Below are 14,214 nucleotides of genomic sequence, written 5' to 3' on the forward strand. Positions count from 1 at the left end.
GGAATATTTTCATTTTAACAGCTATTTTGTGGTTCTTCCAGTTTTCTCTTAAGTACTCTGTAGACGTGAAGATAATTTATATTCCCACATACATCAGGAAACCAAAAATCTTTAAAAGCACGTTTTTTATTTTATTTTTTTCAACAGCATTCTAGTTTTCTACCTCAGAGGTCAGATCTGCTGATGTGGAGAGCTGAATCAATTATCCAGATAATGTAAACCTAAAAAAGCACGCCTCAACTTTCTACTTACTTTAGGGAGCGGTGATTTTCTAGGGCCAAAGTATCTGGACATTTGCTTCAAACCTTGACTTCGATTAAAAAAAAAAACTACCAATAATCAATCAATCATAGTTACTGTTCTTTTACTCTGAGTAGAGCACAGTACTAACACTTAGAAGAGTACACTGGAGTTAATAGACTAAACACTTGGTAGACTGGATACCTGCCCTCAAGGAGCAGACAATTTAACAGATTTCTGTCAATCAATTAACTCATGGTATCTATAGAGTACACACTCTGTGCAGAGCACTAGACCAAGCACTTGGGAAAGTACAGTGTAACAGAGTTTGGAAGATGCAGTTCCTGCCCACAAGGAGCTTAAAGTCTATTGGGAGAGACAGACACTCAAGTGCTGTCAAGTGCTCAAGTGTAGGTGGCTAGATCGGATGTCTTGGTGGAAGCAGCGTGACTCAGTGGAAAAGAGCCCGGGCTTTGGAGTCAGAGGTCATGAGTTCGAATCCCAGCTCTGCCACTTGTCAGCTGTGTGACTGTGGGCAAGTCACTTAACTTCTCTGTGCCTCAGTTACCTCAACTGTAAAATGGGGATGAAGACTGTGAGCCCCACGTGGGACAACCTGATTCCCCATGTCTACCCCAGCGCTTAGAACAGTGCTCTGCACATAGTAAGCGCTTAACAAATACCAACATTATTATTATTATTAGGTTAGGGATAAAGAAAACAGTAGAGTATTCTTATATTTACAGAAGCACTGTGGGGTTGGGATGAGTATCAAAGTGCGTAAGGAGTACACAGCCAAGTTTACAGTTGATCCAGAGGGGAAGGCGGAGAGGGGAAATGAGGGCTCAGGCAGGGAAGACCTCTTGGAGAAGATGTGATTTTTAGGAGTGTTTTGAAGGTAGACAGAACGATGGACTGTAGGACATAAAGGGAAAAGGAATTCCAGGCCCGAGAGAGGACCTAAGCAAGGGGTCCGCAGTGAGGTAGATGAGATTAAGATATAATAACAATAATAATAAAAATGTTGGTATTTGTTAAGCTCTTACTGTGTGCAGAGCACTGTTCTGCTCACAGTTAATCCCCATTTTACAGATGAGGTAACCGAGGCACAGAGAAGTTAAGTGACTTGCCCACAGTCACATGGCTGACAAGTGGCAGAGCCGGGATTCAAACCCACGTCCTCTAACTCCCAAGCCTGGGCTCTTTCCACTGAGCCATGCTGCTTCTCTGCATGTATATAGAGAGTAAATTGGCATCAGAGGAACAGAGTTGGTGGATTATTAGAGTGTTTATGGTTAGAGTAGCAGATCAGCGAAGTAAGGTAGCAGAGAGAGAACTGATCGAGTGCCTTAAAGCCGTCGGTAAGGAGTTTCTGTTTGATGCAGAGATGGCTGGGTAATCATCGGAGGTTTTTGAAGAATGGCGAGGTGTGAACCGAGAGTAGTTTTAGAAAAATGATTTGAAGAGCAGAGTGAAAAATGAACTGGAGAAGAGAGAGACAGGAGACGGGGAGGTCAGCAAGGAGGTTAATGCCGTAGTAGTCAAGGTGGGATATGAAAAGTGCTTGGATCAGAGAAGTAGTGTGAATAGACAGAAAAGGGCATATTGTTCTCTTCCAAGATCCTAATCCAGTGCTCAAAACAAGGTAAGCGCTCAATAGGTATTATCAATTGATGGATTGATTGATAATAGCTCCAGCACTATGGATTAACAAACTCTCATATTCCTTTCCTACAATGTTTCAAGAAGTTCCATGTGTGTTGCACATATTTCCTCTCACATGACAACCCAATTCAAGTAATGCTGGTTGGTGGTTTTTTGGTTTAAGTGCTTTCTATGTGCCAGGCACTGTACTGTGCACCAGGGTAGATAAAAGCTAATCAGATTGGACACAGTCCTTGTCTCACAAGGGACTCACATTCTCAATCTCCATTTTACAAAGGAGGTAACTGAGGCATAGAGAAATGAAGTGATTTGCCCAAGTTCACACAACAGACAAGTGGTGGAGCCGAGATTAGAACCCAGGGCCTCTGCTCTATCCACTAGGCCATTCTGACATGAAATCTGTGTTTTATTTTCTGCATTTCATTTTACGAAATATTTACCAGTTTTCAAAAACTCATTTGCCACCTGGGGCTAGTGTGAATCTCTGGAGAGAAAAAAGGTAGAAGCTGAAAAGGAGTCCTCAACAAGTTTATCACTAATCTCTGATCAGTGACAGATCAGTGACCACACCACTACATTTGCAATCATTTGTCCAGTATTTCTTACAAGGAGCTGCACTTTTTACGGAATCCCAGTCCTGGAACTTCTCAACTCTCTTCACTGAAAGTCAATTCTTTGGCCAGCTGTTGAATTACCAAAACAGCTGGGATAAATCCCACATCCTCCCATGAAGTAGGCTCCCTGGGATCTCTCAATCTGATTTTTTTTTTCTGAAATCATGTTCAGGGCAGTTTCTGCCTAGTAGGTTAAAGTCTCACATCTGAATAATCCTTTAGATTGTTACCCCTTTACTGTTCGAGGAGTAGTATTCCAGGGATTAGTGTGCTTTACTCTTCACACACAGAGAAAAGAGGTCAAGTGAGTACGAAGAATAGTTGTTTTTATTGTTTCCAATTTCATCTGATGCCACATACCCCACATAACTCTTTCCTTTTCTGGCAACAACCTGAAAGCTGTCACCAGGATTTCTCTTTTAAGTCTCTCCTTTAGTCATTCAGTTTCTCCCTTTAGTCAGTCAATACTGACAATAATAATGATATTTGTTAAGTGCTTACTATGGGCCAAACACTGTACGAAGCACTGGAGTAGACAGAAGGTAATCAGGTCCCACATGGGGCTCAGAATCAAAGTAGGAGGGAGAACAGGTATTGAATCCCTATTTTGCAGATGAGGAAACTAAGGCACCGAGAAGTGAAGTGGCAGGCTCAGGGTCACACAGCAGGTACATAGTGGAGCGTGGGTTAAAATCCAGGTCCTCTGAGTCCCAGGCCCATACTCTTTTCGTTGGCCGTGCTGCTATAATGTGCAGAACTCCAAAGTAGGTAGTTCTCATATTGAAGCAGTGTGGTTTAGTGGAAAGAGCACGGGTTTGGCAGTCAGAGGATGTGGGTTCTAATCCTGTCTCTGCCACTTGTCTTCCACGTGGCCTTGGGCAAGTCACTTAACCTCTCTGTGCCTCAGTTACCTAATCTGTAAAATGGGGGTTAAAAGTGTAAGCCCCATGTGGGACAACTTGATTACCCTGTATCTACCACATTGCTTAGAGGAGTGCTTAGCACATAATAAGTGCTAACAAATAAAATTATTATTATTATCAGTGACTTTTCATAAGAAGCTCAAAATTTTACCAAAATAAAACTCCTTACCATTGGCTTTAAGGCACTCGATCAGTTGTCTCTCTGCTACCCTACTTCCCTGATCTGCTACTCTGACCATAATCACAATTTGGTTTTTCAAATGATCTTGATCTCAATCAACTGATGGTACTTATTGAGTCCCTAATACCGATGTAGGTAGAAGTAGATTTGAAGGAAACTTGTGACTCGTTTTCATTCTAACCTTCCATAGGACTATGAGGCAAAAGCTTAGTAAAGCAACTTATTATTATAAAAAAAAAACTTTCTATGACTAGAAATAACATCCTGTGCAATAAACCTCCAAACAAACTTAAAAAAATAAGTCAGATAATGAAATTATTCATGTCCTGGCTGTAATATTATAACTCGTCATTACTAAAAAAAAATTTGGAAAAATGATATGTACTTCACTTATCATTCCAGTTATTCACTAGATCTGCTAAAGCAACTGAGACCAACTAAATAAGCTCACAACCCATCTTCTTTCTCCCTACAAAATGAGCTCCTCTCTGAGTACTAAACTGATCACACTTGTGGTGGCTCCATAGAGACACAGGGAGGGGCAGGGTCTTCATCCTTTACCCTTTTCCGTGATTTAAAGCTATTGTTTATATTCCTTAGTCACTGTCCGCATTGGATTAACCTCCACCCTGTTATAAGTAGTGAAAGAATCATGTTTCTTTCCTGACTCTGCAGAGATTGTCATTTTCCCAAAAATTTTTATCATTAGCAAACAAACCACAAACCCGGAATGATGAAGCAATAGTAATTATTGAACACCACCTATGCGAAGAGCACTGTACTAAATACCCAAGAGAATTAAAAATATACAATTCTTGTCAAGGAGGTCACAGTCTAATGGATGAGGGATTATTTAATTAAAAGCCATGAGGAAGAAGAAAATAGCAAGATGGGCTTGTGAATGAGTAAGCACTTAAATTGATGTGTCCCAAAGGGCTGTGGGTTAGTGTTAGTACATGGCTCTTGAGGCTAGAGTATGACCTAGGAAAAAGATCAATAAACTGGAAAAGTTCTAAAATAGGTGAAATTTCTGCAGAACTCTGACAATGAGGAGATAAGTGGTCTGCAGGATTTGAAGAGTGAAGGAGTTCTGGCCCAGAAGAAGGGGAGGCTCCAAGGGTTTGAGGCCTGTCATTTGCTAAGAAGGACAGGTGAGACCATTTAGGAGCCTGATGAGGCTCACATAATCTCCCACACTCAGGTTAATTTGGTTTTCCCCACCCTATGGTGAGGCATGTGGGGTCCATCAATGAGGAAGATTAGTATTTCTCAAATTTGCATTCTGAGATTGGAGATAAAGGGCAGGTGGAGGTGAAAAGGTCCTAAAACCTGAATGGGATCCTAGTTACATTTAGTTGGGAGGGACCAGGCCGGCAAGAGCTCATCCCTGGTCATTTGGATGGTTTTTGAGTTTTTTTTTTTTAATCACCTTTCATTTTCTCTTCACCTATCTTTACTTTTGATGCTTGTTGGTTTTGGTTGGAGCTGAAGTAGAGTTTCCAGGCAGAGCTGTTCTCGTAATTTAGTGCACATGACCTAGTGGAAATGCAGGAAGTCCTGGCAAGCTCATAAGAGCATCATCCTCAGGAGGTTTCCAGAGTATTTTGGATGCCTTTCAGTCTGAGCCTCTGAGGTCTACTTACTGCTTACCAGTTCCTGAAGTCTTAAACCCCACTGTCCAAATAGGCCTCGGCTGTAAATAAAAAGTTGTGGGTGGAGAAAGTATAAGAGCCTATGTTTCTTGGCCTGAGGCAAGTTTGGAATCAAAGGAAAAGCAGCAGGACTTCTAGATAACTCACAGAAAGCAGGTACTGTAATGAATTTACCAAATTTATCTGGAACTGACATTCTGATGAACAGCTTCTCAAAAATGTTTTCCTGTCTGGAGGGCATAAGAAAACAGGTAAAATGTCAAATCTCATCTTTTTTTCCAAGTCTGGTAAAAGTCTGTAAAACAGGTGAAATGTGATATCTCTTTAGTTTAACATGGATTATATTATAAAACAGTGGATGATCAAAGGGAAATCCATGCTGAGAGAAGGCAGCAGAGCTAAGAGGTGAAGGGAAGGAGCTGGAATCTGGTCTACCTCGAGAAGGATATTTGTAGCCACCTGGATTAATATTATATCATGTGGTTTTATGTAAAAGGCAAGTTGTATGACTCCAGCTTTGAGGAATAATGGTAAATCCTGTTTACCAAATTGAATTGTCAGCTACAATAGTCATAATTCATTGAATCATCCTTTTACTACACTCCACAATACCATTTATTGGACTCAGATTTTAACTTACTGAATCCTTCTCAAGATGTCATTTTCTTCAAATACTACCAATAATACACATCATTTTCACTAAATCAAACAATCTGAGACACAACTACAAAAACCTATAATGGTTGCCTCAAACTCTCAACTTGAAATCTTTCCTTTGACTTAAATCACTTTTTTCTTCTTCAGTTTGCTCTACAGAAATGAGAAATAACAGGACCAGGATTCACCTCAAGAAAAATTCTTTGTATAATTCATGAAACTAGACAATGGAGTTTTTAATAAGTGTCTGGCCTATACAAATTAAATGAGGACTGTTTCCTGGACAACTTGAATTTCATACCTCATAAAATAGTTAAGTACCATGCTGTTTTTAAGCAGTGGTACTGCATTGCTGGACTCACCAGTTTCTGGTCAACTGTGACCCTTAGATTTTCTTCTCCAATCACAGTGCCTAACCAATCTTTTTCTCTTCCTGAATTTGTACATTTTTATTTTCCCTAAGTTTATTTTTTATCTTGAACCTGTCCCCTTCATCCTGTTCTTATCCTACAATTTTAGTAATCTATCAAGTCAATGATTTTAATTTTGACTTCTGACCTCTAAACTGTTAGCACTGTCCATTTTGTATTGATGGGCAAACCCCCAATTTATTTGTCTAGATCATTAATAAAAGTATAAATCAAAATATGTCCTAAGATCAATCTGAGGGACGTCACTGAATCCAGGAAACACTAAGCTATTGATAATAACTTTTTGAATGTGATTCTTCTGCCAGTCACGGACCTTTCTATTCGAGGAACAGTTGATGCTCTCATGACACTTGATTTCATTCCACATTTTGGTTAAAATATGGTGGAGAACTAGAGAATGTTTTGACAAATGTAGTAGGGAAAATCGGAGGAAATGACAGGGTGCAGATGCATGGCATAGATAAGGCATGAGTACTACAGTGTGACTCTTCCGTAATGCAGACTCTTTAAGAACAGTACCCTCAACATCATCAGAAAAATGTTCAGCTGCTCCAATATCCTCTAGGCCACACTGGTTGAATGTTCATTTCAATTTAGCAAAAATACTGATGGATTTGTTGGCACAGTTCTTCCCACTGACTAGGATGTTAGACACCACTTTGAAAATTACAGTACTTTACATTGTACACACCGAAAACTTAATTTGATGCAAAAGGTTTCATCATTGGAAATATTAACATTGTTATTTGATCATGGTGTTATTTTGTGGCTTTTAATCATTGCTTTTTAATATGTTTATACCTCCTTGGACTTTGGGAACACATTTCTGATGGGAAACTAAGCTTGGTTAGCACTCTTTCAGTAAAGATTCTAATTTTATAGGACTAATTAAGAGCATTTAGCTGGGTTAAGGCAATATAGTCAAAACCATATTGCCTTAATTTGTTGATGTGTGTGTCTCTCTCATGAAACTGCTCCAAAACAATTACTGAAATCTAAAAAGACCACATTCATTGCATTCCTCTAGTTCAGCCTATTAAGGAAATTAAATGCATATGCATAATTTGCTCTTCAAAAAGTTTTGCTGGTTGTTTTCTAGTATTTCATGCTCTTAAAATACTTAAAATTAATTTTTTTAAAGTTCAGGTCTTTAACTACCAGTGTCAACTTTTTTTAAAGATAGACATAATATTTTTGCCTTACTGCAATCCTCTGGTGCTTTAAAACAGGAATTTGAATGGGGTATGACTCCAGGTTTTCTGCAGACAAAATTTTCTGGCTGCTGCAGGGAGACAGTCAGGGCACATTAACATGGCTGTTCTGGAGCCTCACTTGAGGCAGTGTGGGCTAGTGGATAGAGCACAAGTGTGGGAGTTAGAAGACCTCTGTGATAGTCTGACTCCACTACTTGTTTGCTCTGTGACTTTGGGCAAATCATCTAACTCTGTGACCCAGTGTCCTCATCTACAAAATGGGAATAGTAAACTTGCTCTCCCTATCCCATAGACTGAGCCCTTTTTTAGGGCAGGGTTTGGATCAAACTTGGTAATCTAGATCCCCAATATGTGGCACAGTGCTTGGCAGATAGTAAGCACAAAATGAACACCATTTTTCTTTTACCTTGTTAGTGATCAGCCAAACAATAGTATTTGGGTGCAGAGTACTGTGTTGAATGCTTGGGCACACAGTAAGTGTTCAAAAAGAGAGTTGATTAAGAGTAAAACAAAAGAAATAGACATAACCCCTGCCCTCAAGGAGCTTACATATGAAGAATTATTGTCGATATCAATATTTCAGTGAGACAGCATCTTCAAAGAATAGCGCCTGACTTTCTCTCTGGTTCACCCTCACTTCCGGAGTCTTATTACCGTTTTTGAACTATTCCATGTATCAATAAGGCCCCATGCTTAATCAGCATGGGATAAGAGCAGTTAAGTAATTCAGGCTGCTAAAGTTTACTTTTTTTTTATTTGAATTATCTATATTTGGTGTCCTGGTATTTGCTCAACTTTTCTTCGTTTTGCCTAGGCTTAGACACATTGGCCATTTCCAATTTTAGTTTCCAAATCCTAGTGCTGTTTATCACGACACTGAAATGACTGATCTAGAGGCATTTCTTTTAACAAAGTACAATTAGTTTTCTCACTGAAACCAAAATAAGGCATCTTCAGCCTAACAAAGACTTTGAAGCATTTACCTAAAGTTCAAATCTTCTCACACCTCACCATTTCTCCAAGTGAAATGTGAAGACTGTTTCTTATGACTAGAGTTGTACAATAAGAGATTTGACACTTTCCCATAGTAAAAGAAAAAAATGTCTGACCATGCTGACAAAATGGATGAACTAAAAACTTTTTACCTAGATAGCATTTGGGGGCCTATAATTCTTGCTAAAAATAAAATCTGGTAGCCGCATCTGTCTTCAGTATGTGCTTGTATAATATCTGGCCGCTCTATTTAACATGGTATTTGGACTCTTCTTTGCTCATGAAGTTCTGAAAGTAATAAGTGTTCAGAATTTTAATTTTTCTCTTTTGAAACTATGGAATTCTAAAGATATTTGGAATTAGTCCCTCACCACTGACCCAGGGGCAATGGTAACAGCTGTTTGGTTGCCAAGAGGAGTAGTTTACATTGGCAGAGATGGAAAATGCTTCCTTTATAAATAATCAGTTTTTATTACTCTTGCAGCTCCACTTGTTTCTTAGAAACTTGATCTATAAAATGCACAAACCAGTATTCAGGGTCAAGTCACAGGCTGTGTTGTTAAATATTTAGCTGGTTTACGTGCTGTTTTAATTGGCTGAACCCTGAAGGTACGGAGCTCATTCTTAATGGTAGCTGTTACTTTCCTGCTCTACAGTCCTGAGCAACTCTCGACCTCCTGTTCTTCGGAGCCTTTGCACAGTGCAGAGGGATGCTTTACCATTTACCTGTTATGTGACCTTGGTCAAGTCACTTAACTTTTCTGTGCTTCAATATCTCCCCTCTGCAAAATGAGGATTAAATACCTGTTCTCCCTCCTACTTAGACTGTGAGGCCCATGTGGGATCTGATTACCTTGTATCTCCCCTTGCATTTAATACAGTGCTTGGCACATAGTGCTTAACAAATGTCACAATTATTATTACCATGGCCAGTGCTCCTCTGTGATGTAGGCAATAAACTATGAGAAACTATCTTTGGCAACTTGTTGCTTTAGGAGCTAGATAGAACCATCCTGCTTTTATAGCCCCTTTGATCCAAGATATGGTTTTGAAATAGCATCAGCATTTAGCTTTGTAACTGGGCCCATTTACTAGATGGTGGATTTCCTCACTTTCATTTTGGTTAGCTTCTGCATATATCTTGAAGTACAGTGACATCTAACATGGCATAAAAAAGCACTTTAAACTACCATACTAATTTGAATTTACAGGTTATCTTTACAAACTCAAGTCTCTGCTATCCCTACTTCAGTCAGGACAAGGAGATCTTTAAACCAGTACAAAAATGCCAGAAATAATCAATAGTATTAACTGAGTGCTTACTCTGCCACTTGTCAGCTGTGTGACTGTGGGCAAGTCACTTAATTTTTCTGTGCCTCAGTTACCTCATCTGTAAAATGGGGATTAAGACTGTGAGCCTCATGTGGGACAACCTGATTACCCTGTATACCCCAGTGCTTAGAACAGTGCTCTGCACATAGTAAAGGCTTAACAAATACCAACATTATTATTATTATTGTGTGGATCACTGTTCTAAGCCCTTGGCAAACTGCTGTACAACAGAGCTAGTAGATGAGATCCTTAACACACAAGGAGCTTACGGTATACAGGAAACCTGACCTCTGACTGGGCCAGCTAGCTTGGAAACTGCAGAAATGGAGATAGGATGCATCATTAAGCCCTTCGTCACCTCGTCCCCTCCTATCTCACCTCTCTATATGCTTACTACAACCCAGCCTGCACACTTCGTTCCTCTGATGCTAAACTTCTCACTGTACCTCGATCTAATCTATCTCACCACCCTCCCTCCTATCAGATAATTGCTCTCCCCCACTTCAAAATCTTATTGAAGGCACATCTCCCTCAAGAAGCCTTCCCTGACTAAGCCCTCCTCTCGTCTTCTCCCACTTCCTTTTCTGCCACTCTTACTTATTCCTTCATTCATCCTCTCTCCCATCCCCAAAGTGTATGTGTGTGTGTGTGTGTTTACACATGTGTGTTATTCATATTAATATCTATCTCCCCCTCTAGACTGTGAGCTTGGTGTGGGCAGGAATGTCTGTTGTTATATTTTACTCTCCCAAGCGCTTAGTACAGGGCTTTGCATCCAGTAAAGGCTCAATAAATTTAAATTTAATGATAATGATATTTAAGTGCTTACTTTAGGCTAAGTGGTGGGATAATTACAAGATAATTAGTCATAGTTCTTCCTCCATGGGGAGCTCTTATCTTTCAGATATATAATTCTATCCCTCTGGTTTCCTGTTAATATAAGTATTCTTTCTCAGTTCTTCAGAGTAAAGAATAATTAACATGGATTTTTTTAAATTTAGAACGGGCTGGAAATAGGCTCAGAAGAGCAGGCCACTTTCGTCCATTCCATCTGTTTTAGGGGCTCCCAAGCAAAGAGACAACTGTACAGCTCAGCAGTGACCCAAACCCTTGAGACTGGCCTCTGTCCAAAGAATGATCTGTTGGGAAGCAGGGTGGCCTAGTGGAAAGAGCATAGGCCTGGGAGTCAGAGGACCTGGATTCTAATCCCGGTTCCACCACTCAATTTCATTCAATCTTTCAGTTGTACTTATTAAGCACTTACTGTGTGCAGAGCACTGTACTTGCCTTCTGGGTCTTCTTCTGGGTGGCCTTTGGCAGTCTCTTAACTACTCTGTACCTCAGTGCCCTCATCTGCAAAATAAGGAATCAATACCTGTTCTCTCTCCTAGATAAACCATGAGCTCCTTGTATGACCTGATTATCTACCCCAGTGCTTAGTAAAGTGTATGGCACCTAGTAAGTACTGAGCAAATACCCCCGTTTCTTGTTGTGATTGTTATATAAAAGGAAAATCCCATTCCTAGGATACCAACATTCACCAGCCCTCTGGAAATGGTGCAATTGAAGCTTTCTGACGAAGCTCATAGTTCAGATATCGTTTGTTCTTGATATTCTGCATGATCATGGTGAGAGAATTCATTCATTCATTTATTCAATCGTACTTATTGAGTGCTTAATGAGAGGGGGAGAGAGAAGGAGACCCATGCAGGGTAGAGGTGACAGGCCAATCTCCTAGTGGTTTCTGCACTGAAACCACTGACCAGGTAACTTGTTCATTCTGCCTTGAAGTCAGAGTAAAGAAGGACATGGATAGGATTGAACAGATCATGAGAAGGTTCACCTTTAGACAAACTTTTCACTTGGAACTTTGTCTTTATTTTGCTCTTTGTGGAGAGCCCCAGAAGCTGTGCTTTACACCCAGTTATCCCTTAGTTGTTAGTAGGTTGAGTCATGCCAAATTAAAGTTTAATAAAGATGTTCAATCTTCTATAGAGTCAATCAGTGGTATTAAGCACTCACTCTGTGCAGAACACTATATTAAGGGCTTGGGGAGGTACAATTTTATACACTTACCACAAAATCATGGAATCCATACTATTTACAGCGTGCCTATTCTGTGCTGAACATTAAATTTGGGAGGGTACAGAAGAGGAAGTAGACATGGACCTGGCCCTCAAGGAGTTTACAATCTAGAAGAAGTCACATCCAGATTCTTAAGCCGCCTCAGTACCATTGCCTACAAGCCATAAATGACCATATGAGTTCATCAGTAATAATGCCTTGGAACACAATCAGTCAGCCAGTTTTGAACAGTGCATTCCTATGTAACTTCATTGGGCTGGTCAGTTGAAGAGAATAGAAGACAACAGGATAATTAAGCAACTGCCTCATGTATTAGAGAATTAAAGCTGTCTTGCATTCATTTTCTCCTCTATCAAAACACACAAACTTCTGTTTCTTGATAAGAGCTGCCAATATATTTTTCCACTTAAAATACTTCATAAATCAAACCTTATGCCATGTAGTGATAATCTGTGGGGAAAATTAAGCTTAGGTGTATTCTAGAAGAATTTTGTCACAAAGCATGGCAAACATTTATTTAAAGTGTCATGAAGAACAGGAAGGATATAATGTATGTGCAAAGGACTTGGATGCAAGAAGTGAAGAAGTCAAGGAAGAGGGAGAACTATGGTATAGAGACAAGCACACAATCTTACATTTTACCATACAGCAATTGCTTAAAGCCATGGTGAAGTAATCTCAACTAAGATTGCATAGGAGTAGGCCACAGCAGCAGACAGTCAAGAATATGACAATCAGAAGAAGGATTTTTCTACTTTGAGCAGAGACACTGGAAAACAGAAAATATCAAGAAAATAGATGTGAATATAATGAAATGCTCTACAGACACATCACTGGAGCACACAATGGAGTATATTGTTGATTGAATGTTAATATTTTTATCCACACCCATACACATAGTAGTAGGGGCTAGATCACGGACCTGGGAGTCATAAGCACCTGGGTTCTAATCCCAGCTCTGCCACATGTCTGCTATGTGACCTTGGGCAAGTCACTTAACTTCTTTGGGCCTCAGTTACCTCATCTGTAAAATAGAGATTAAGAATGTGAGCCCCATGTGGGATGGGGACAGTGTCCAACCTGACTAACTTGTTTCTACCCCAGCTCTTAGAACAGGGCTTCACACACAGTAAGAACTTAACAAGCATCATAATAATTATTAGTAGTAAAAATATGTATTAAATATCCTCTTGGTGCAATGCATTATACTAGGCATTTGGGAAAATAAAGCATAATCATTAAACACTTAATACGTAAAAATTTATATGTACATTTTCCCTATTAGACTATAAGTTCCTAAAGTTCCTTAAATTATTATATTCTAATAGGAAAATACATATTTACAAATAAGATTATTAGAATACACTGACTTCAAATTGATCATATATACATGCGTGCTGAGGGGGTATAAATATAATATGTAAGCTTTAGAGTTGGCTTATGGCTTGATGTGATGGGTAGTTGGGAATTAAACAGGAAAGGCTTGTTGGAGAAGGCGAGATTTTAAAAAGGTTTTGAAGATGGGGATAGTTTATAACCTGGTGGATTAGGGTGAGAAGAGAGTTTCAGGCTGGTGGAACAATATATGCGAGAAAACAGAGATGGGGAAGCTGAGAGGAAGTACAGATAGAAGATTGGCTTGTGAGAAAGAGGCAAGCTGAAGAGTAAAGTGTGAAGCGGGTTGATTATATATGTTATGGAGAGTTGGAAGACAGCCTTGAAGCAAATGATGAAGAAGTTTTTGTTTGATTCAGAGATTAATGAGAAGCCATAAATGAGATTTGAGAAGAAAGGAGATATGAGGTTATTGGAAAAAGTAGTGACTCACATAGGGAGACTGATAAGAGCCCAGATGTGGTATGAGAAAGAGCTAGCAGCAATGTGATAGTCTAGGTGGAGAGGAATGAAAAGATGTGGGAAGTGTTGGATAGTAAGAACAGTCCGGGTTTAGCAGGAGCTCAAATTTGAGAGCTGAAAGATAATGAGGACTCAAGAAATGACAAGAAAAATCTCATAGTAGCATCATCTTCAAGCTCAAAGAGGAGCACTCTTTACTTAGATGGGTTTGTGGGTATACACACCTCACTGGAGTGATGGGGGTAAATATGTACATATGTACGAGTGTGTAGTTTTGCTCTCAAATGTTGACATTCTCATAACATACATATGCAAACATTCAGACTTGCATGACTCTATATATCCCGGTACTGGGGCTCGCAACGACACA

The 14,214-nt window shown here is 39.6% G+C and overlaps 1 long non-coding RNA gene across 1 annotated transcript in view; it reads left to right on the forward strand.

Annotated features, from left to right (window-relative positions):
* The first annotated feature begins 5,045 nt into the window (after positions 1-5,045).
* Positions 5,046-14,214, forward strand: part of LOC114806507 — a 125,431-nt gene continuing 116,262 nt past the window's right edge. Inside the window, exon 1 of the long non-coding RNA XR_003754543.2 lies at positions 5,046-5,431. This is a non-coding gene — a long non-coding RNA (uncharacterized LOC114806507). The remainder of the gene's footprint in view (positions 5,432-14,214) is intronic.

The sequence above is a fragment of the Ornithorhynchus anatinus genome, chromosome X1, assembly GCF_004115215.2.
Source record: "Ornithorhynchus anatinus isolate Pmale09 chromosome X1, mOrnAna1.pri.v4, whole genome shotgun sequence".
Lineage (NCBI taxonomy): Eukaryota > Metazoa > Chordata > Mammalia > Monotremata > Ornithorhynchidae > Ornithorhynchus > Ornithorhynchus anatinus.